The 22,342-nt window shown below is 37.7% G+C and overlaps 3 long non-coding RNA genes across 13 annotated transcripts in view; 2 read left to right on the forward strand and 1 right to left on the reverse strand.

Moving 5' to 3' along the window:
* Positions 1-22,342, reverse strand: part of LOC145947620 (uncharacterized) — a 68,482-nt gene that overhangs the window by 23,305 nt on the left and 22,835 nt on the right. For 2 of the 11 annotated variants that reach the window (XR_014427202.1, XR_014427201.1), the window contains exon 5: positions 18,488-22,297. The exons of 8 other annotated variants lie outside the window; for them this stretch is intronic. This is a non-coding gene — a long non-coding RNA (uncharacterized LOC145947620). Of the gene's footprint in view, positions 1-17,466; positions 17,724-18,487; positions 22,298-22,342 lie in introns of those variants that run through there. One more of the 11 variants, XR_014427204.1, reaches the window with a different exon arrangement.
* Positions 9,396-9,707, forward strand: LOC145947624 (uncharacterized). Its single transcript, XR_014427214.1, has 3 exons — positions 9,396-9,415; positions 9,488-9,531; positions 9,671-9,707. It is a non-coding gene; the product is annotated as an uncharacterized LOC145947624 (long non-coding RNA).
* LOC145947623 (uncharacterized) lies at positions 10,742-11,879 on the forward strand. Its single transcript, XR_014427213.1, has 3 exons — positions 10,742-11,103; positions 11,179-11,388; positions 11,745-11,879. It is a non-coding gene; the product is annotated as an uncharacterized LOC145947623 (long non-coding RNA).

The raw sequence follows: 22,342 nt of genomic DNA on the forward strand, positions 1-22,342 counted from the left end.
ACTCTTGGAACAAGTATGTATAAAAGTTTAAGATGGTGAAACTCCATCATAATTAAATATAATAATTTTTCAAAATTTTTATAAATCGAAGCATTAAATGTAAAAATAATAATCCGAACGGGTAAAGTAAAGATATAACACGAAGATGGAATTACTATTAATAACAGAAATATACCACGTATATTACATTCTATTATATGCGATGCACCAGCGAAAGCATTTGTGTTGCAAATAAAAGAACATAATGGTTATTCCAGTTGTACAAAGTGCATAATTGAAAGCAGTTACATTAACGGTAAAATGTGTTTTCCTGAAACAAATGCACAATTACGAACAAATAAAGATTTCCGTTTAAGGAAGGACGAAAATTATCATATTGGGCATTCAGCTATTTTAAAGCTACCAGATTTTGATCTTGTGAACAATATACCTTTGGAATATATGCATCTTGTATGTTTAGGAGTCATGCGCAAATTATTATATATGTGGTTATTCGGAAAACTTGAAGTTCGTTTACAACACAGAAAAGTTGAGACAATATCATTGCAGCTGGAAAATGTATTAAAATATATATACCATGCGAATTTGTGCATAAATCAAGATCACTTGCCTTTGTCAAACTTGTGACGTGACGTTTTTACGCCCGTCACAGGGCCGGCACGGCCCGGCCGAGGAAGGGTCGAGAGAGGGCGAATTTTGGTCGGCGAGCGACGAACTTTTCTTCGTCGACTCGCCTTTAGTTATTTAAGTACCTTAGATTTACCGAGTTGAAGTGAGTGGTCGGAGAAGACCCAAATGTACCGAAGGGAGCAGCCATCGTGGGATGGCGAATCTGCAACGAAAATGGACGACCTGGGTGGAAGCGGTGCGTTCGGGGACGCCGGATAACGCACGGTCAAGTAAGGTCTTTATTGTAAAATAAATGAAATAGATAAGCAAGGGCCCGTTACTGCCGAATACGTTTTACAGCCTCGGATAGCGGAAGGAACTAAGCGGAGGAGCACATAAAAGGGTACCGATATCTCGAGACAGGGATGACTACTCCAATGGGGCCGCCGGCATCGTCCCGAAGAAATCGGAACCGTCAGAGACTGATCACCTCTCGGCGAGTCCCTCAGCAAGTCGACAAACATTAGAGAAGGAGAGAAGCAGTTATTCGGGACGTACAGCGAGCAGCCATATTATCCGCACCAACATTCCGAAACGTACCGAGAGCGGTTTCGAAATTACCGGGGCAATGAGGCCCGCAAGGATCAACTAGCGTCGAAATAGGATCAAGGATCGATTATCAGCTCGGCGCGCGCAGCGCCGCAGGAGCCGGCTACCGGCGTACCGCGGGCCCAGAGTCAGACACTGTTCGACGGCGGCGTGCGAACCACGTGAGACACCGACGGACCGCAGTAAATTGTAAGACCACCACTTCGAAATCTCGGTAAGAGCGAACTCGGCGGGGACTCGCGTTTTAATAAAACGGATAAGATTGTTATCGATGTTGTAACGACGCCCCCGCGTCGTTCCCGACCGTCCATCCGTCGGAAGGCTGCGCCCGGCGAACACCGGCCGGGCAGGGCAGCAGGCGCTGAGCGCCACATTTAATTATTCAACCGTTAAACACGGTTCCCCGAAAACGCCCGACGCGCGCCGAAATAAGCCGAGGATTATCACTCCCACTCCCTCTCCTTCGATCCAGCCTCCGATCCCGTTACTCGATCCATATAAAAAGAGAGCTCGCGATAAGAGCTCTCTCAGATACCGTTCCGACTCCGTCGTATCGGAGAATCCTTCCGCCCGGAAAAAGAGCCCGAGGTAGACGCGTACGCTGCCTCTGCGGAGATAATCTCCGTGCTCCGAACTTCCGGCTTCCGCCTCCACCGTCCCCCGACTTCGAGGTAGAGGGTACTCTGTCTCCCCCGAGCTATTCTCGGGAGTCCGGGGTTCCGACCGCACCCCGCAAACAGCGCGCTGACGTCAGCGGGTGGAGCTCCGCCGCCTTCGTCGAGGGTTCTCGACCGTCAGTGCGTTCCTCCCCCCGCCACCCATACGGACGGCCGTGACACGTCGATTCGTCGCGTCCACGCCGAAATCACGGTACGCGAAATCCGGCCGACAAAGCGGCCGACTCATACGCGCGCCGTTCGATTGCGCTCTCTTCGATATATCGAAGAGAGCGGCCGCTCTCAGCTGACGCGTTTTTCTACTCGCGCCGACTCGCGCCGCGACAACACCGAGCGCCCCGCTCGCCGCACCGACCCCGCGTCTCGCGGGCGACGTAAACACTCCGAAGCGATTTAAAGACCCGCATAATACACGGGCTTTAACGACCGGCGTTACACACCCACACACGCACACACACGCACACTTGTACATACAGACACCTAAATTAATAAATTATATTTGTTACTAATAACCGTTACGTTCGTTGTCTCACCCTTTTTACGAGCCCTGATCCCGACCGAGTTATTCCGAGCTCGCGAAAAGCGACCGTTACAATGTTACTGTTTATTATTTTCGTTACCGAGCACTCGGGAGTGTCCAAAACGCGAGGCCCGTACCGAGATTCGCCATTAACGTAAGAACTGCGCAGCCTCTCTCTCCGTGGAGAGCCGTACCGAGTCGACAGTCCAGAATTTTGTATATAAATGTTAGTCTAATTAGTTATCGAGTTTCGTCCTTCTGATTGTCTCGTGTCGAGTATTTGAGTATTGTAATTTGGAGATGTTCTCCCTTCGCCTCCTCGATTGAAATGTAATACGGGATATGTTCCCCTCGGTAGCGATAAATATCGAACCACGATTGTTTTGTAAGACCTCGAGTGTCGAGGATCTACCGAGTCACGAGGCCGTAAATTAGTGATATGAAACATCCATCCATTTTCTTATATGAAATATAGTTATCTAAAATTTTAAGTATTTCGATTTGCTGATTTAATGACTCTCCTTCTCTCCGAAGCTCCGAATACGATTCCCCGCATTAAGAACCCCGCCCCTCTGCCAATTAGGAAACTGAGTTACCGAGCTTAAGCCGTCACTATTGTAGAACTAATTATCGTGTTATTTTGAGTGGTGAAAAGAGATTCTTTTTTATATGTTTATGGCTAAAATTTTCTCTTTTTCTTATTATATACACTATATATATAAAACAAAATAAATGAATAAGTACAGTATATGTTTTAAGTACAGTATGTGTATGTACAGTATATGTCAGTTGGTTTACTCAAAATAGTGTGTATACAATAAGATGAAAAGAAAGAGAAAATTATAATAAAGAAGAGTGAGTGAGACAGAGAGCACTACCGTGATTGGTTACCTCGTTCGCGCATGTGCAGTTTATTTTCGTTCACGCAGAAATTGCCAGAGTTGCGCTATTGTATATACTGTGTCTCCGATGAGCTTTTTCGTCCACTGGCATACTTGTACATACGCTTAAGAATACGTATCCATACATTTATACACGCGTCTGCGTACATCCGCACGCATTTATATATGTGTCCACGCATACGCACGCACGCATTCGCACATATTTATACATGCGTGCACATACACCGACATACATACGTACCTACGCTTACACATATACAAGTACTGTGCAGTTTACATCTGTACATACATTACAATTTTAAATAAATACTTTGATTTACACACATTCACACCGTCGTTTCATATCTTATCCTTTCATGAACTCTGATGCTGAGCTATCTTGCGCTCGCGAAAGCGACCGTTACAAACTTCTAACGCTTCGAAAAGTGGTGTTCTCTTTTTTTAATCTGTGCTCTTTATCTTAAAACTGAATTATTTCAGAAACGCAACGCAAAAACATATTAGTCCTTAAAGCTGTATCTAGAATGTTTTTCGCAATTTCAAGTTCTTCTGTGCTCTTTTAGCGGTTATTCTTCATGTTCACAAAGCATCTCATTTATCCGCCCGCGGCGTTCGATCTCGAAGTATTGCGTGATTGTGCAAATCGCTAACCTGCATCTGTAATTATTGCAATTATCAATGACAGTTGAAAATTAGTGTGAGACAAAGACTGTTCGTGATCTTTATCAAATCTTCGTCGCACGATGTTAACATTCGGGTCGACTGTTTGAGAAACATTTTCGGTCGCATCACTCGAACCGTTGAAAATACAAAGAGCTTTGGAATGATAAGCTTAACCGCTTTATTCTGAATTTCGAATTCAATCTCTCGATAACAATTAGGAACAGTTTTAAGATCATCACGAGAAACTCATTGATGCTCTCACGGAAATGCTCTCGCGTTCACGCTGTTGTCGTAAGTAATTCTGAATGTTTCTTCTATAGTATTGTTAATTACATCGCATTATGTTCGGAATTTGCGTCAAAATCATTCAATTAGCGACATGATTTCGCTACTCAGGACCTCTGCTTCAATTGTCTTCATCACATGTTTTGATCACATCGACTCAGCGCATGTCGTACTATGAAAGAATGTTAAAAATGCAAAGGTCAGCATCACACATTGCTCCATCGAAAAGCTGCATCCACCTCCATTGCTACGACCACAAGTCTGGAGACTGTCTCGATTGCTTCGATATCCAGTGCGCGGATCGGGAGCTGCTTAATTTAAATGTCCGCAGGTTTTACTCGCAACGGCTTGTGTGGCGACGATTATCAAGAGTACGGTGACAACGTTCGTGCGCTGTTAAATCAAGGATTAAAAGACTCAGGTCAGAAGTTATTTGCAGTTGCTCCATCCTCAACGTATCTTCAATGTCGATCATCAACGTCAGCGCTCACAACGTCAGCTCTACTCGAGGCGTCGTTCCTCTGCAACTACGCCCACGTATCGATCGAATTTATTGTTTCTGCATTCGTCCTCCTAAGATCACTGGCCGTATTCCATCCATCCAATAGCAATTATATACTGGACTTATCTTGCCTGCCGTTAGCCGATCCGAATTTCACGATTCCTAATTCAATCGACAGAAGCGGACGTTTACGGATTTCTGTTAGTCGAATCCATCAAGCGAAGACCGTCAAAGGTGTCCATCGCTTAATGTCGACAACAAATGTCACTCTGGATAGTTTCTGGACCCATTCACACTAACACTTCAAAGTTTCAGCAAACTGTGCTCATCTTCCGCTTCAAAAGACGTAAATCTCAACGAAGAGCTTGAGTGGTTTTAGCTTTAGGAAGAAGTTGAGTGATTCGTCAGTTACTCAATCCAGAAAAACAAGATCATTTTCTAGCCATGCATTCTCGCGACAAGACCGGACGATACATCGTTCGTTTATTATTTTGGTCGGCTCACAAGCGTCAGGAGGACTCTCGTTCTTCAGCTGGTCGCCTACTTGAGCGAGTTCGCCAACAAATTTACCGCGATAAGTCCTTCGGTCGACTTTACACTGAATTCATGACAGAATACGCCGCTTTGGATCACATGATGTCAGTAGCTGCTTTTCACAGACATGGCGAGGTCTCAGTCTTTCTTCCACATCACGTCACAGTCCTCCGAGAATCTAGCGTCACAACTAAGCTGCAAGTCTGCGTGTTCAATGGCTCATCGCGTGCAACCAGTAGATTCTTTCCAATGGCTATCTTTATGCTAGGCCCTACAGCACGACTACTACAGCAAGACTTGAACACCGTCATTTTTACGTTGGCGAACGCATTTGTCTTCGCAATTGACATCGAAAAGATGTATTGACAGATTCTGATACACTCTGAAGACCGAAAGTAGCATTCAATTGGACACATTGTTTATTGGTCAATTAAACATACGACTTTCTGATTGGTTAATCCTGCTAATGACTCTAGGCATCGATCGATATGAGTGATAGCGTGTAATCGCATTATGTGCAAATAAACTTCTAAAAGAAATTTAATCCTTCCTTCACCTCACACTTCAAAGGTAAATGAATAGCGGTGAAATCAACGAAATTTCATCTTTGTATGCATTCTTGACGACATCGTGATTACTTATGAGAAGTTCAGCACACTCCTCACACAAGTGAAAGCGATCTTAAATTCGTGTCCGCTCTGCGCTCTTTCCGACGATTCTGCCGATGTCAATGCACTTACACCCGCTCATTTCTTCGTCAACAAGTCTTTGATTGTTATTCCAGAACTTTCGCTAACCGACGTTTCAACATTGTCACGCTGGCAACTTCTCCGTTGCTCGATTGCTTCTGGAATCGCTGGTCCATCGAATTACTTATAACGCCAGCAGATCAGAAATAAATGGCAATAACCCACTCTGTCCACTTACATCAGATTTTTTGCGCTAATACTCAACGAACGATTTCATTCGATGCAATTCACAAAAACATATATAAAATTATCATTGTCATTCATTCATTCATTCATTCATTTCGCTGGTTGTTCTATCATTTTTTATTTATCATTTATATTATTATTTCGCGTTCTACAAATTTAATTAGTTTTCAGCGACGTTAAGGGGATCCCTCAGCGAACGGCGAACTCCGCCGAAATAGTAGCGTCCTCATTTTAAAATTAAAAATATCGATATTTACGACTGACTCTTAGAGTAATTACTGACATTTTAAATTTCATATTATCAATCATCGCAGATCAAATATGTATTAGAAATGTATGTATATATTGCACACATTAAGTCACTTTTTGCTACATCCAATACTATTATAGGTTTGAACGCAAATATGTACTGCTGTTTTTTGCTCTACTATACCTACAACACACGCTCACATACGCATGAATCGTAATACAAACTATATTGTTATATTAGATTTCTAATCTAGATTTAGAAAATAACAGTGTTTTCTCGTGTACTTCAATCTCAGGAAACTTGTTTCTACGTTCATACAAAGTGTACACTTTTTATATGAAGCAGCTTTTATATAATATTATGATGAGTTGACAGCTCATCTGCAATTTGAGACGCCATATTAAGATAAAAATAGATAAGGAAAACTGTAATTTTGTAATTATTTCTCATTTTTCATATGAAACCGGAGTTTCTTGAGATCATTAATGTATATATTGCAATCATGGAGGAGCATTTTTAATTCTGTCAAATTAATGCGACTAGAAATACGAAAATAGTAATTTTGTCGATAATACAAACAGTTGAGGGATTCCCTTAATTACGTCCCTAAAATGGCGGTGATCAATATATTTTAATTATTTGCATAATTGCTGAGTGAAATCGCTGTCATTTTGATGTGCTTTATTTGTTTCGATCTATAAAACAATCTATAAATAAAGTTCTCATCAACTCAGTGCAACGTCGCGGTACATCGATCGCTAGTGTTGAGTGCTTTTTTATGCTTTTATTAACATATTCGCTCGTCTCATCACGTGTACCTCGCACCTTCGACCAGCGCTCGGCTCAGCTAATCGAAGCGTTTATCGTTGATCGTCTATTCTAACGGATTCGACATTATCATCTTTAAACATCTTTTTTAAAAGTCAGTCAGTTTTGGACTATTTATATGATCACATCGTTCTTTAATTTTCAAGCCAAGTTTTATCATAAATTAAGACTTATCCAAGTATAACAAATAAAGTATAAAACTTTTGTAACAAAAAGTGAAATTTTTTTCATTAATTAATTCTTCGAAAAGTAAAGTTTTTTTTATTATCTGTATCCTTTATCTCAAAACTGAATATTTTAGAAAGCACAAAAGGATTAACATTAACATATAAATAAAGTTAGGTTATAAAAGCTAAAAATTTAGTTAAAGTTTATATTAAACCAAATTCTATAATTTTCTTCAAAACCAAATATTATTGCGATTACAAATAAAATTGTAATTAAATGTATACTTTTCAAAATATATTATTAAAATTGCAATATATCAATCAAACATTACACACTTACTAATTCTAATTACTTAACATAACTAACATGCATATATGAATATTTAAAATGGCAACGAAATGTCCAAGTTATTCCATTTGGTAACCTGACTATATAGGGAACATTTTCCGTGATCAACTTTTTTCTTTCTACACTATCGAGATAACTCTCCTTACTCTTACTTTATTAGTACTTATATCTTTTTTCTCTTCTGTCATCTTTTACTAAACTATCCGATAATTTCCTTTTATTATTTATTGAATTATTAATCATCAATAATTTATATAGATTTGTAACTTTAAGGGGATATATCAATGCAAAATTTTCAAAAATTCGAATTTTTAGTTATTACTTATTATTTCGAAAGATACACATTTCAAAAATATTCTTTCAAAAGTATCAGAAAAAAATCTGTAAAATTGGCTAAGCTTATCCTTTCCCATAAAGTTGTGTCTATAGCACTTGACGTGATGTTGACTGCGCTAAACAGTGGAATTATCCATAGCAACGAAAACTTAATGTAATCTTTCTGACACTTTCTTTTAATTCATTTTTAATATATATTTCGATTGGTAAACCTGTTTGTATTATATTGAGATCGTATACAAAGAGATGCGCGAAATATATTTACGTTTCGCCTCATGTTAATTATTCGAGTTTTTTTATTTCTGTTTTTTTGTGTTGTATTATTATGAATCAAAGAAATAAAAGGCATGTAGTCGGAAAAGAGGGTTGATAGGAAACAATGCAGGCCAAATCTGGTTAATCGATATCAAATAGAGAAAGAAAATCTAAATCTAAATATTAGCATTTCTTTTCATAAAAGCAGAACAGCATCGGCAATTATATAAAATTAGACCAAACAATTAGCTATAGAATTTTTAATTTCTAAACAGTTTTCGTAGCAATAAGTCAATTCGTCAAGTGTAAGGTGAAATTTTATGAAACTAATCGACGAGAAGTTGGATTTAAAATTGTGCTAAAATGCAACTCGTGCGAGCTAAAAAAAATTTCCTCGTGCCCAGCAATCAAAAATGCATATGAAATTCGTCGATTTATATTTACAATGGAATTATTGGGAATATCATTAGCTGAAGCAGAAAAGTTTTCTGCATGCATGGGCTTGTTGCGCCCGATTTTTTAATTATTTTGCGAATTATTTGCGATTATAATAAAGCAAATTTGCCAAGCTACAGAATGTATTAAAAATGTATTATTAATAAAAGCTGGCGAAGAAAAAAAAATAATTACCAAAAAATGTGGAAAAAATAATCAAATATTCCGTTTCCGACGATGGCTCTTGGCGTAAACGTGTTTTTAGCTCTTTACATGGTGTAGTAAGTATTATCGGCTACTACTCCAAAAAAATCCTCGATATTTATGTTAAATTAGCATACTGCAAGACATGTACACTGTGGAAAAAAAAGTTGTTACAGAAGAATATGAAATTTGGAAGGAGGATCACGCTGATAAATGCGACTCAAATCATAGCGGCACCGCAGGTGAAATGGAATCTGATGCCATCGTCGAAATGTTTAAGAGAGCTGAAAACTTACACAAAGCGAAATATGTAAATTACATAAGCGATGGTGATTCAACAACTTATAACAAAATTGTACAGTTTATTTCGCATAATGTTAACAAAAAAAGAATGTGTAAATCACATACAAAAACACATGGGTTCTAGATTGCGTAGCTGCAAAGAAAGAAAAAAGGGCCTCGGCGGAAAAGGTAAATCAACTGGTAAACTAATTGAAGAATTGACTACATATTATGGCCTTGCAATACGTCGCAATAGTAACTCTATACAAGATATGAAAAAGGCTATTTGGGTTTTTTCATAAGCTTCTTTTTTCAACATTCCATATAGATGTCTCAACACTCTCAGAACGATTTGGTCGTTTACTTAAGGGAACAAATACAAAATTGACATAGGTATACGGGATTTAATAAATTAAATCGGTTCATCAAAGTATACAAAGACACGTTACATAGATACTTCCATAAAAATGTCGTGTACAAAATATCGTGTACCGATTGTGACGCATCCTCTGTTGAACAAACTAAAGATTTTAAAAGATTTTTAAAAACCAAATTAAGTGAGCACCGAAATCATAAACACAAATACACATACGATACAGCAATGAGTGATTACTGATCACAGATTGCTTAATCAAGATTTTGTTAACCGGGATATTGTTGAGATATTGGATGAGGAACTCAATTTATAGAAAAGACTATTGTCAGAAATGTTTTATATTAAACGACAAAAAAACAGTATTAATTTATATATATTAATTTATATATATATATATATATATATATACAATATATATATATATATTCCGTTTCACTATTGTATATATATATATACAATAGTGAAACGGAATGTCTAGACCATATTTATGTCCCTATTATGAAAAGTTTACCAAAAATATAATAATGTTCGGTCACAAGGTTCCCCCCCCCCCAATGTTTATTTAATGACAAACATCTAACTTGTTATATAATGTCAAAGTTATATTTTGAATTACTTGCGATGGATATTTTGACAAGTGCGGATCGGTCGCGTGCTCCCTCGTATGCCTTTGCGCTCTCTCGATGAGTACCTCTTGAGAATTAAGTTCACTCTTTTGTCTATCTCAGTTTTAGTTTTTTAACATTTGTTTTTATAGTGATTTGTGGTGCACATACGACACACATCCATTCTCTATACGGCTGTAACCGATCAGAGGCGCCTCGCAGAGAGAATGGTGTTTGGTGTTTCGTGGGATACCGCGTATTTCGGTCACACGATTGGCACTTGCTAATTATTGTATGTATCTGTTTCATGTAGTCACTGAGAATGACCCGAAGAGGGGTCGAAACGTTTGGTTTTTGAATTAATAAAATCTTTCTTGTGTTTAAGACAAATGTTTATTGTTCACGCTTTGACCCGTATCCGCTCTCTATAGCCGGTTTTTATTTTTATATTTTAACGTTATTAGAGTTTGTTTACTAATTTTTCTTTCATAAAATTTCTACCGAAAAAATTCTTCAGCATCAAAATTGTGCGAAGACTCTTGATGCTCGTGACAGCAAGCAAAAGCAAAAGGGATATTGTCTGAATACAAGCAGTATTTTTAATCAAAATAATAACGAGAGTTTCAACGCTATTATCATTTGGAAGTTTGCGCCGAAGACATCGTTTAACGGCTCTTTTACAATAAAAACTGCTGCTAACATTGCCACAATATTATTTAATGATGGACATACAAGATACAAGTCTGATGAATCTTCTGGAGATATTAGGCGTGAGGATAGGTGAAACTTTCCCCATGTTCCTATTTTATTGCTGCCAGTACTGAAAATATATAATATACGTAACGTAAACTATAGATTTTCAGTACGGGCAGTAATATCGGAGCATGCCCTTTGTATCAATATTGTATAATGGACACGAAACGTACCATTATGGCCGAGCGTCACGCGTGAGAAAACATGCACGAGGAGCGTTTGCAAGCTAAAAGAAGTAAAAACAACAATGCCTACGAAAACTCGAATGCTGAAAAGCTGCTATATGGTTCAGGAATAGCTGATTAGAAATAAGTTAATTAATTTTTTATTTTTGAATGAATGTGTGACTACTGAAACTTTAAACGCATTTTTCTCAAAAAGGACTTTTTTAACCGCATTCACAATAGATCTAAAAAATTCTGCATCCGATTACTATAATTAAGGTCGCAATAATATAAATTTATTCACAAAATCCATCTCTTTTACCCGATGTAGGATTTTTTTTATTACTCCCTTTTAATTTTTTTATCAATGAAAGGGCTTTATTTTTTCGTCTATTTTTTTCAAAGGTTTGCCATTTTGTCATTTTTTCATAATTTTATTTTTTTTCTACGTCAGGTAATAGTCGTTGGTATATAGTTCATAAATATTTTGGATTTTTATTTCAGATGAACTGTATGGCTGAAATGTTGTCAACGCGACCACCAACTTTTTTTTGGAACGCTGACTTTCGAGCTCTGGACAGTGAATATATGGGCTCTAAATTAATTAGAAAAGATTATTTCTATTTTTTTAATACATTTAATAAAATATTCAGAAAGTCACAGAAAGATTCATTGTACAGTTTCTTTGAAAAAAATTTCTAAAAACACCTTTACTTTTTGAGTGGTTACCCTGGTGTCCCCCTTAATAGTGAGAAAATATTTTTTATTTCTTATTTGTTGTAATTAATAACCATCGATAATTTCTTTTTATTATTTATTGAATCATTAATCAATAATGTATATAGATTTATATAGACTATATAGATTTGTAACTTTAATATAGTGAGAAAATATTATTTCTCATTTGCTTGTATTACTTTAAAGGCGCTCTATCACACAATTATGTTATTATCATAGCATCATTATAATGCATTACTATAGCAAAGTTTTCTTCCTTTATTACGATTACGTGTTTACCTTATCTATAATAGCCGTTTGAATATAAATTGTATCCAGGAAACCATGCCTGAAAGCCTGTCCAAGCAAAACAAGATCGCATTGTCAATATTTCTTTTATAAAATAAAATCTACAGAATATTTAATAATTATGCGCGAGGAATAGAGTGCAATTTAAAGATTGGAAACTCATAAAATCTCGTCAGCGTGAGTTAATGACTCAATTCTTCAAATTCCAAATGTGTAATTATGAAGCCAACATCTGATCAGGAGTGGAATTACGTGCACAATCGAATTCGATCAGTCGACTTCTAATGCGTTTCTGCTCTACAGTTTTCTTAGTTCATGCTTATTTATCATTGGATTTTTGACAAAAAAACTGTAGAGCAGAAACGCATTAGAAGTCGACTGATCGAATTTGATTGTGCACGTAATTCCACTCCTAAACCTACAGAGCCGAAAACATTAAATATTAATAAGGCTGCTGTAACAGGAACTATTAAGGCCTGTGTCCACGATACTAGAAATCGGTCCGAGTTCTCGATTCAAGTTCTCGAATAGAAATAGTTGTACTTTGACGACTCTAGATGGCTTATAGTCGAATATGTAAAAAAATAAAGAAAAAATTATTAAAAGTTATAAAAATTACATTTCTATTATCCAATGTCACGTTCACCAACATTTATTAGCTATTTATAAAGTAATAATGTTGACAACAAGAAATTAAATTGATATAAACTTAGCAACTAGTATGGAAAAATGGGACGCGACGCATTTTTTCATCCGAGCTTTCTATTCGAGTTTTGCATCCAAGTTCGGTGTGTCCACGATCCGAGTTTTAGTAACTTTTTCTCGGTCCGAGAACTCGGACCGAATTCTCGGATCGTGGACACAGGATTTTACAGTTGGAATTGGTTTTATCCTTCTGGAGGAGAGCTATGTGCAGCCATGAATATTCCATGCATGTCCGATAAAACTTATATTAAATATCGAAAAAATTTAATCAATGGTTTTAAGAAAACAACCGTGGAAAATATAAAAATGACTAGCAAAGTTGAAAAGCAACTCGATCTCGAAAGAAAAGAAACAATAAACTGTATTCGGTATATAACTGTTATAGCGGACAATAATTGGATGAAGACATCAACGCCTACGATTCTCTTTTCGGCGTTGATGTTACAATTGGTTACTGCACAAAAAAGATTCCTTCGTCGGTGTCCGCAATAAATTTTGCACGATATGTAATGTAGTGTAGTGAAACAAAACTAAATCGAATCAAGAAACCATAAATGCTACAAAAATTTCGATCGTAACACAAGCTCCACAACATGGAGAGCGATACTATTATAAAAGGCTTTAAAAGTAACCTGGAAATGCATGGAATGATTTATAGAACTGCTATTAATGGTAATAGCAGCGTATATCAGACCATCGATGATAATAGAGACCATACCGCGAACAAATGGTGATCGTGCAAATATTGAATATATCAATTACTTGTTTCGCAATCTATGCAAAAAGTTAAGACCCAGTAAGCAAAATATTAGCAGTATGTCGGCAGATTGGCAGCAAATTCAATCAGAGTATTGCGGCAGATTGACATCAACTGCGTCCGCATTGAGCTTGTGTTTTGTCAGCAGATTCTGCTGACCGAAGCTCCGCCCACCGCCGCTCTTTGTTCGCTGACGCAACGGTCCATGACAAAAAGATTCCGCGAAATATTAATTATATGCTTTCGCGAGTAACTAAAATAATAAAGATAACATAAATTATTTATTCTTAAATTAATATTGCAAATATAATTAAATGCTAACATAAAATAAATACGCCTGTTGCGTGTCCTACGTCATCCCGGACGTCACAGTATAACTAAAATTATCGCAAATAACATAAAATAATAAAATACGCCGGTCGCGTGTCCTACGTCTTCCCGGACGTTACAGAATAAACTAATATTATCGCGAATAACATAAAATAACAAAATACGCCGGTTGCGTGTCCTATGTCTTCCCGGACGTTACAGAATAAACTAATATTATCGCGAATAACTTAAGATAATAAAATACGCCGGTCGCGTGTCCTACGTCTTCCCGGTCGTTATGGCATAAACTAAAATATCGCCCGCTGTGCGGAATGATAATTGTTGAGCGCGTTATAATTAAATAACATGTACTCGTCAAGAGTAAACTCTTGTAAATAATATCTTTTTCGCGAAACGCGAGTCCTGCGTTTGCACGGTTAGCTAAAATAAAGTTATATTTTACTCGGTGCTCGGAAACTATCGGTTTTGCACCCGCTACTACTAGAGAACTGAATATCGTTTGGGATAAAGTCCCCTTAAATATAATAATATCGTGAATCGCGATTCCTACGGTCATTATATATGTAAAAACAAAATTAAATATTGCTCCTTGAGCCAGAACTAAAAGAAATACTTGTGGTTTCTCTGAAAGTGCACTAGGGTATAGCTTCTCAATATATAAGAAGTGTGGCGTATCTACACTTTCCGCTAGATTTGTTATTTTCCGCCTCGTTCGCGCTCTGGAATCTATTTGGATCGCGGAATAATCAATTACAGCCCATTATTACTAATTTCGCCGGTACCTTCCGCTACTCGTTTTCCATGTTTTGCTGCTTGTATATTCGGAGTCCCCGTGTGCTCCGCCGAAGATTGGGCTGAAATCCCCGGTTTCAAGGTTATGCGTCGCTCCGATGCCTAGGATGGAACCGTGTGCAGACGAGCGTTGAAGGCGGAAACGCTGTGCAAGGGCTTCGGTAACCAGTGATATCTCAGAACCGGAATCGACTATCGCGCGCACCTGATGCATGGTTCCTTGACGGTCCAAGACATTGACGCGTGCGGTTGCTAGGAGCACTGTAGCTTCCTTCGTGTTGTGGTTTTGCACGTGGAGAGACGAGACGGTAGCGGACGATTTGGTTTCAGGCGCGTACGCGTCATGCGTCGACGAGTGGTGCCGCGCGTTGCATGCGGCACAGGACTTCTTCGATTGGCAATCTGCGAGCTGATGTTTACCTAGGCAGTTGGGGCACAGATGATTGGATTCCACGAACGTCTTCTTTTCCGTCGGCTTCTTCCTTTGAAAGTCACTGCAGAACAGGATGTAGTGATCTCCTTGACAGAGAGGGCATCGACCTCCCTTCTTGATCGTCTTCTGCGTTACATGCGACCTTGCTGATTTCGTGGAAGCATTCGAGTTGCTTCCGGATGCCTCTCTCGACTCGCCCTTTGTAGGATGCAACGCTTCCAGTGTGCGCATTCGACACTCGAGAAATGTCTTAAGTGTCTCGTACGACGGAGGGTCGGATGTTTCGCCTATCGCAGTTTTCCAGTCCCGCCGCGAGCGCGAGTCGAGCATTTCGACTATGAGGTGCACGAGTAGATCCGTGCAATCCGTGATTGGGCGGTCGATGCTGCCTAGCGTTCCGACAGTATTCAACATCCCATGAAAAATACGTTTCAAGTCTCCAACTGATTCATTCTTCATTTTAGGTATTGCAAGGAAGGACGACAGACAGGACCTCACCAGAAGCCGTTTGTTTTCGTAGTGGTTGACCAACATGGACCACGCCCGGTCGAAATTTGCATCAGTCGTGAGTATGTTCCGGATCATCTTCTCGGCTACCCCTTTCACACTGGATCTCAGGTAAAATAGCTGCTCCACGCTGGACACAGCTGGGTCGGTTACCACGAGCGATCGGAAAAGGTCGCGAAACGCCGGCCACTCCTCATACTTGCCGGAGAATGTTGGAAGCTGAATGCGAGGGAGCGTCCGCCGCGGAGGAGGAGGTGGATCTGGTGTCTCCGGCGGCGCCATTGCACTCTTGAGTGAGCTCAAACAGTCCATGAGCGTGCCTCTTTGGACCGTAAATGCTTCTTCTACCAATCCGTAGTAGTCTGCTTTAATATAATCGCGCTTCGATACCAAATTCCAGTGAGTACTGCACAATTCCTCATGATTCTGTTCGAATTTGTTCCAATGCGCTTCCAAGGTTTGTAAGCGTGATTCGATCACTCCTACGGTGATTTTGGCAGTGCCTGACTTCTTCAAATATTCGTAGGCTCGGGCAATGCGACCATGGAGATCCTGTTGACTCCTCAACAAAGCGTCGGCATCCATACTCATGGTGGACCGGCGACGCGGCGGTGCAACCAACGGCGAAGCAACCGAACTGCAAGATGCACGCTCACGAGCACGTGAATGCACTGACTCCTATGAGAGCCCGTCGCGGAAGAGAACCGCTGGAGAATGGACACAACAAAAAAGATCCGGCTCGAAGGACCAGCAATGTTACATGAAGGGCAAGGTTGTTTGGACACCGCAAGTAAAGTATTGCACAATCTTGACACTACACGATATATTTCAGACAAAAAAGAAAGTACAAATATATATAATAAAAAAAGGACACAATTCGTATTATTAATAACTCGCAAATGCACCCGCGGTAGTTCGAAGGAAGCACCTTCGATTGAATATGAATATAATACGGCGCGACGACTTTCGATAGCGAATACCAAAAGCAATCTGGCGCTGCTCTTTGCGCGCTCGTTGCTTTTATACGCGCGATTTTTCTAGACGTTTCTAGATAGGATTTAGCGCGATACGGTGAACGACGAGGTGACTTTTGGCATGTATTGTTGTTAAGATGCTAGATGTTTTGTTCGGTTTAATGACTCGAGTTGACAATTTTACTGTCGACAATTATTTACGACAGCCTTGAAGGTGACTGTCGAATCTAAACATGTGCGCAGGGCAATGCCGAATATTTTCATGTAACGATAATTGATTTTGTAATAATGCGCTCTCTTAGTTTCAAACATACAATCTGACAGCAATTTGCGAGCAGGACCTGCAGTTTCTTGCAATTTGAACATAAATATATTAATAAAATTGAATATTTTTTAATAAATATAACAGATGCATAAGATGTTATCAATTAATTATAATTTTCTTTTCATAAATATGACATTTAATGTATAACATATATGTTATATCGTAGTTATATCTCATATAACAAATGTTCAATTTAATTAAATTTTAATAATAAAATAAATTGTAAAAATAAATTAATTTTTAAAATTTAAGATATAATTATTTATATGAGAATTAAATTCTTGCTTTATGCTTTAAATGAATAGGAAATAAATCAATATAGGAAGTAAATGGATAATTTATCCTATTGATTCCAATCAGTCTAAAACTGATAGAAATGTACTTTTAATCCTTTAATAATAGGCCACGACTTTTGCAGACTTTATATGTATTTTTAACAGAAATTTGATTGCGAGAAAATACATCGCATAGCGATAAGCGAAGGAACTATTAAATAACTGCAAAATGCAGATTCTGTTGTCAATTTGTCATCAGATTGTGCGCACGCAAACCTTGCTCGATTTCTGCCGCCAATCTGACATCAAACTACGTTGCGCAGATTCCCAACAGATCCTGCTCGGTTTCTGCCGCCAATCTGCTATGATAATTTTATACAAATCCTACTTGGTTTATGGTGCTGACTTGCTACCAAATTATGTCAGCAGGTTTTGTAACATTTCTGCCAACATTCTGCTATCATTATTTCATATAACAGATTTTGTATACAATCTGCAGTTTTTTTGCTAGCAAAAATATATAACAGACGTTTGGCAAAATCTGTTCAAACAGATATGGCTGTCTGGGGAATTGTAGTATAGAGACAACTCAGCAAGAAATGCATAGAAAGCGTGATTTTGTCCAGCTACGAAATGTTGTAAAAAAACAATGTTTTGAAGATACAACAAGAAGTGATAAAAGTAATTCATTTACGAAAATAAGAAGAGCAATCTGACCATTATAAGGTTAGAAAATTACAAAAAGATATATTAAATATTCCTAATCATATATTTGATAAAAATAAACAATGTAACGCCGTCAAATATGTGATTATGATGAAACAAAAAACAATTATGTATTATTTCTCAAGTTGCAAAATATTTAGAAAAAGTATTATCGTAATGCAAAAACAGTGCTATTGTATATTTAAGCACTTATTCCGGTAGCTTGTTGCTAAAATTCACCAACAATCAGAGTCAACTCGATAAATTTCGCATTGTGTAATAGAAAATAAACATTTTGAGTTTGACATTGTCCGAACTAAATTACACGTTTCGTAAATGTGCGCGTTGCGACATATCATATTAGTGCGTTGTATTAATGCTCTGTAAGTTATGTGTACCGTGTAGTAAACGTGTGAGGAGAAAAAATGACAGCTCTCAAAAATTTAATATTTGAATGCGTAATTTTAGCCGCGAGTTTAGTGCTGATCATAAATGCTATTTCGTATTTATCGTAGCTGACGGAAAAAGGTCGCTTAATAATTACAATATTTCTACGAAATTAGCATGCTTGAGCCCCAATTTTTCACTCGGAATTTTATATAGATTGGGGCATTTCGGTGGTCTTGTTAAACATTGCCGCTGAAATAATACTTATGCGTGAAAGTTTCCAACACGATCATCGAAGGATACAGTTATTAGGTAATTATTTTATTCTATACTTTTGATGAGAAAATTGCAACCGTGATTATATTATAAAGTTAAATTTTCAATCGTTATTAATTATTCATAGCAAATAACACCCCTGTAAAACTGGCTTTCCTCACCCAAAGACGACAAGCGGAAGAAGAATCCAAGGCAGAATCTTCACGTAAGTTTACTCACAATAAAATTATATATTAATTATTTACAAAAAAATTGGAAATTCTTTATTCTCTCGTCGATTTCAAAATTTCAAAACAAATTTCAAAATTAACTTTAACAAATTGTTTAATTTAGCAGCACCAAGTTTTTTTTAATTTTTTAATTTGTAATAATTTTTAATTTTTGCAAAAATTTTTAATTTTTCTATTAATTTTTAATTTTTTTGTGTTTGAATTATCCTTTTTTTTATTATTACGATTCTACATGGGTTTGCAGTAGGTAATTTTTCATACAACTTTCAGCGTGAAGAGAAGTCTATATACGACTTTATATGGGTTTGCAACTTTAATTTTTCACTGATACAAGTTTCTACTTTTACATGGCGCAATTTTTTTGATATTATTATTTTTCTTGTGCGATTCTACATGGGTTTGCAGTGGGTAATTTTTCATTACTGGCGTGCCTATATTTGGCGTTTCTTTTTACCTTTTTTTAAAGGTAAATTTTTAGAAATTATATACAATACATCGCCCCGGTCAGTCGACCGGGTCAATTTTCATATCAGCTTTTTAACTCTTGACTTTGAGGAGCTTAGGCTCCCCTCATGCGTTTAATTGCATATAGTGTTCAGAGATGGGTTGGGGGGGGGAGTGATTGTCCCCCGCTAATGAATTTATTTTTTATATTGCACCCCGGGGCCCTATCTCCCCAAGGAACATTAACTAATTTCAAAATTAACGACATACAATTAGGACATACGAAATTCATCGACAGTGTTAATTATATGCCGATGCGCTTATTCGAGTTACTGAAGGCTTTCGGACTGGAGGATAAATCGGATAAAAATATTTTTTTCTTATTTATTTATTAGCACCGTCGAAAATAAATCATATTTGGACCATTACACGCCCTGCGTTATTATTCTCCTGAAAATATGAAGGCAGAAGAACGCGAACTTCATACTCGTACAATTTAATAATATCTGAGAAATCCGTCATTCCTTATCACTTTTTCTACATAAAATCTTTAATTTTTCTACGATTGTACCATTACATATCTGATTACTTTTAAAAATGCATCTAACTCATACAGAGAGAATTACTATATTCTTATGATGCGAGGGTATAATGATAAAATGAGATTCTATCAAGACGTCGCGAATCTGTTTAATAACACATATCCTCATCGCGATCCAATTTCTAAAGTTGCTGTCTATCGAATAGTTTCACGAAAGAACAAGTTCAGTTGCAGATGAAAGAAGATCCGGGAAATCAAAAACAGCAAGTAACGATGATGTAGCTTTGAAAGTTCTACAAAGTGTTATCGAAAATCCCCATAAGCCTCCTTCGAAAATAGCTCAGTGCAATATAAGCCGAAAATCGGTCGCAGACATTTTGAAGAAACATGATTACCTCCCGTATAAAATGAGACTCGTTCAAGAACTGTCTGAGAATGATTTTGACAGAAGAATTAAATTTTGCGAGGAAATGATGAGAACTACCAATTTTTTAATTGGATTTGTTTTTCTGACGAGGCCACCTTCGAGTTAAACGGATCTGTCAATCGTCAAAATTTAATATTGGGCTAACTATAATCCTCAATAGATGAGGGATTGTCACACTCAATATTCCCAGAAACTAAATGTTTGGGCTGAGATAATAGGTCATCATACATATTGTAGGGCCGTTTTTATTGAAGGGAATATAAATGCACACAATTACGTACACCTATTAAAAACCGAAGTCGTGCCACGTATGTCCAAAACATTACAGGAATTGCTTTTGAACATGTTTGGTTCCAGCAGGATGGGGCTCCAGCTCACTTTGCCGTAATGACTCGTGATTTTCTGAATGAAACATTTTCTAATAAATGAATTGGTAGAAGAGGTACAGTCAAGTGGCTACCTAGATCACCAAACCTAACCCCACTAGATTATTTTTATTGGGGATATTTGAAGAGCAAGATATACGAAACAAAACCTGCCAACATTGATGAATTACGAGCCAGAATATTAGACGTTTCGAATTTAATTGGACAGGAAATGCTAGAAAATGTACTGCAAAGAGTGCAAAGTATCTACATCCGTTTGGCACACTGTCAAGCAGTAAACAGACATCAATTTGAACACCTAATACATTAATTCTTTAATTACATCTGACACACACATACACACACACACACACACACACACTCGTGCGCACAGAGAGGGTTTGGAGTCGTAAAATACCGAGGGACTGACGAACTTCGGGATCCTTATCTCTGGCTGTGCTGACACATACACATGCATGCGCGCGCGCACACACACACACGCACACGCACACATACATACACGAGATGTAAATCCGACTGGGCAACCTCCACGTGATACATCTTGGGTAATGCGAATGTCGGCGGTACTGTAACTTTTAAGTTTTATAATTCAAAATGTACTTAATAAAAAAATATTTTATTACAGCGTTTTGGAAACGTCTCGACTTCAATATATACAATAATCGCACAAAAGAAAGTCGAGAGTGAGATGGTAGATTGCAGATGCGAAATCTTTGCTGCGCGTGTCGAGTTGGAGCCGATGCACTGATTGTGAGATGTGTGAAGGGCTAAACTTCATGAGGCTTGTTTCGGAGTTGTAGCGCCATTGTACTGAACTGCACGAAAAAAGTTATTATTCCTGGATGTAGGAATTTTATATTCCAATTGATGATAATGGAACATGTAGTTTATGTTACACTAATTTTAAATTAATTAAAGATTTATTTATTTAAAAACACATTTAAACCATGAGTACAAAGAAATTTCTACTTTAAATAATAATACGTGGAAAACAAATTTTCAAAAAATTAATAATACCAGAGCAGAATGCCTATTATGCAATAAAATTGTATGTGTTGTTTTAAAAATTTCTCCGTATGCTCAACGATATAGTAACTCCCACGGTGGACTAAAATAAAACCGCCGAACGGATAATGAGGAACAAGGATTACAGCGAGAATTAAATTCCTACTTGGATCAACTGTCTAACTTGAACTGCCGAAATAATCAGTTATCGATCGGAGCGATGGACCCTGGCCGGACCGAAGAGAATGGCGACTTTTGCAGCGGAAATCCCAGCGGTGACACGGCGAAACTTCTAGATATTGATTAAAACAGAAACCTACGATGCAGTTTTGTGCATCAACCAATGCGAAACTATTTAGGAAAGGTATAACCAAAATCTAAACTTCTTTTATTTATATTTAATTAATCTTTTTCTTAAATTTATATTTTTGATTTATATTCTACATATATGCAATATATCCATATGGACAATATTAGGCCTCAAAGGGGAATGTAGAAGCTTGTGCAATCTTTCTCTTTCTCTCCTGAAAAACTAAAGTTCAAACATTTTTTTAATTCAATGCAACATTTTAAAATG

This window comes from Prenolepis imparis, unplaced genomic scaffold, assembly GCF_030444845.1.
Source record: "Prenolepis imparis isolate NDT839.2.m4 unplaced genomic scaffold, iyPreImpa1.0 SCAF_107, whole genome shotgun sequence".
NCBI lineage: Eukaryota > Metazoa > Arthropoda > Insecta > Hymenoptera > Formicidae > Prenolepis > Prenolepis imparis.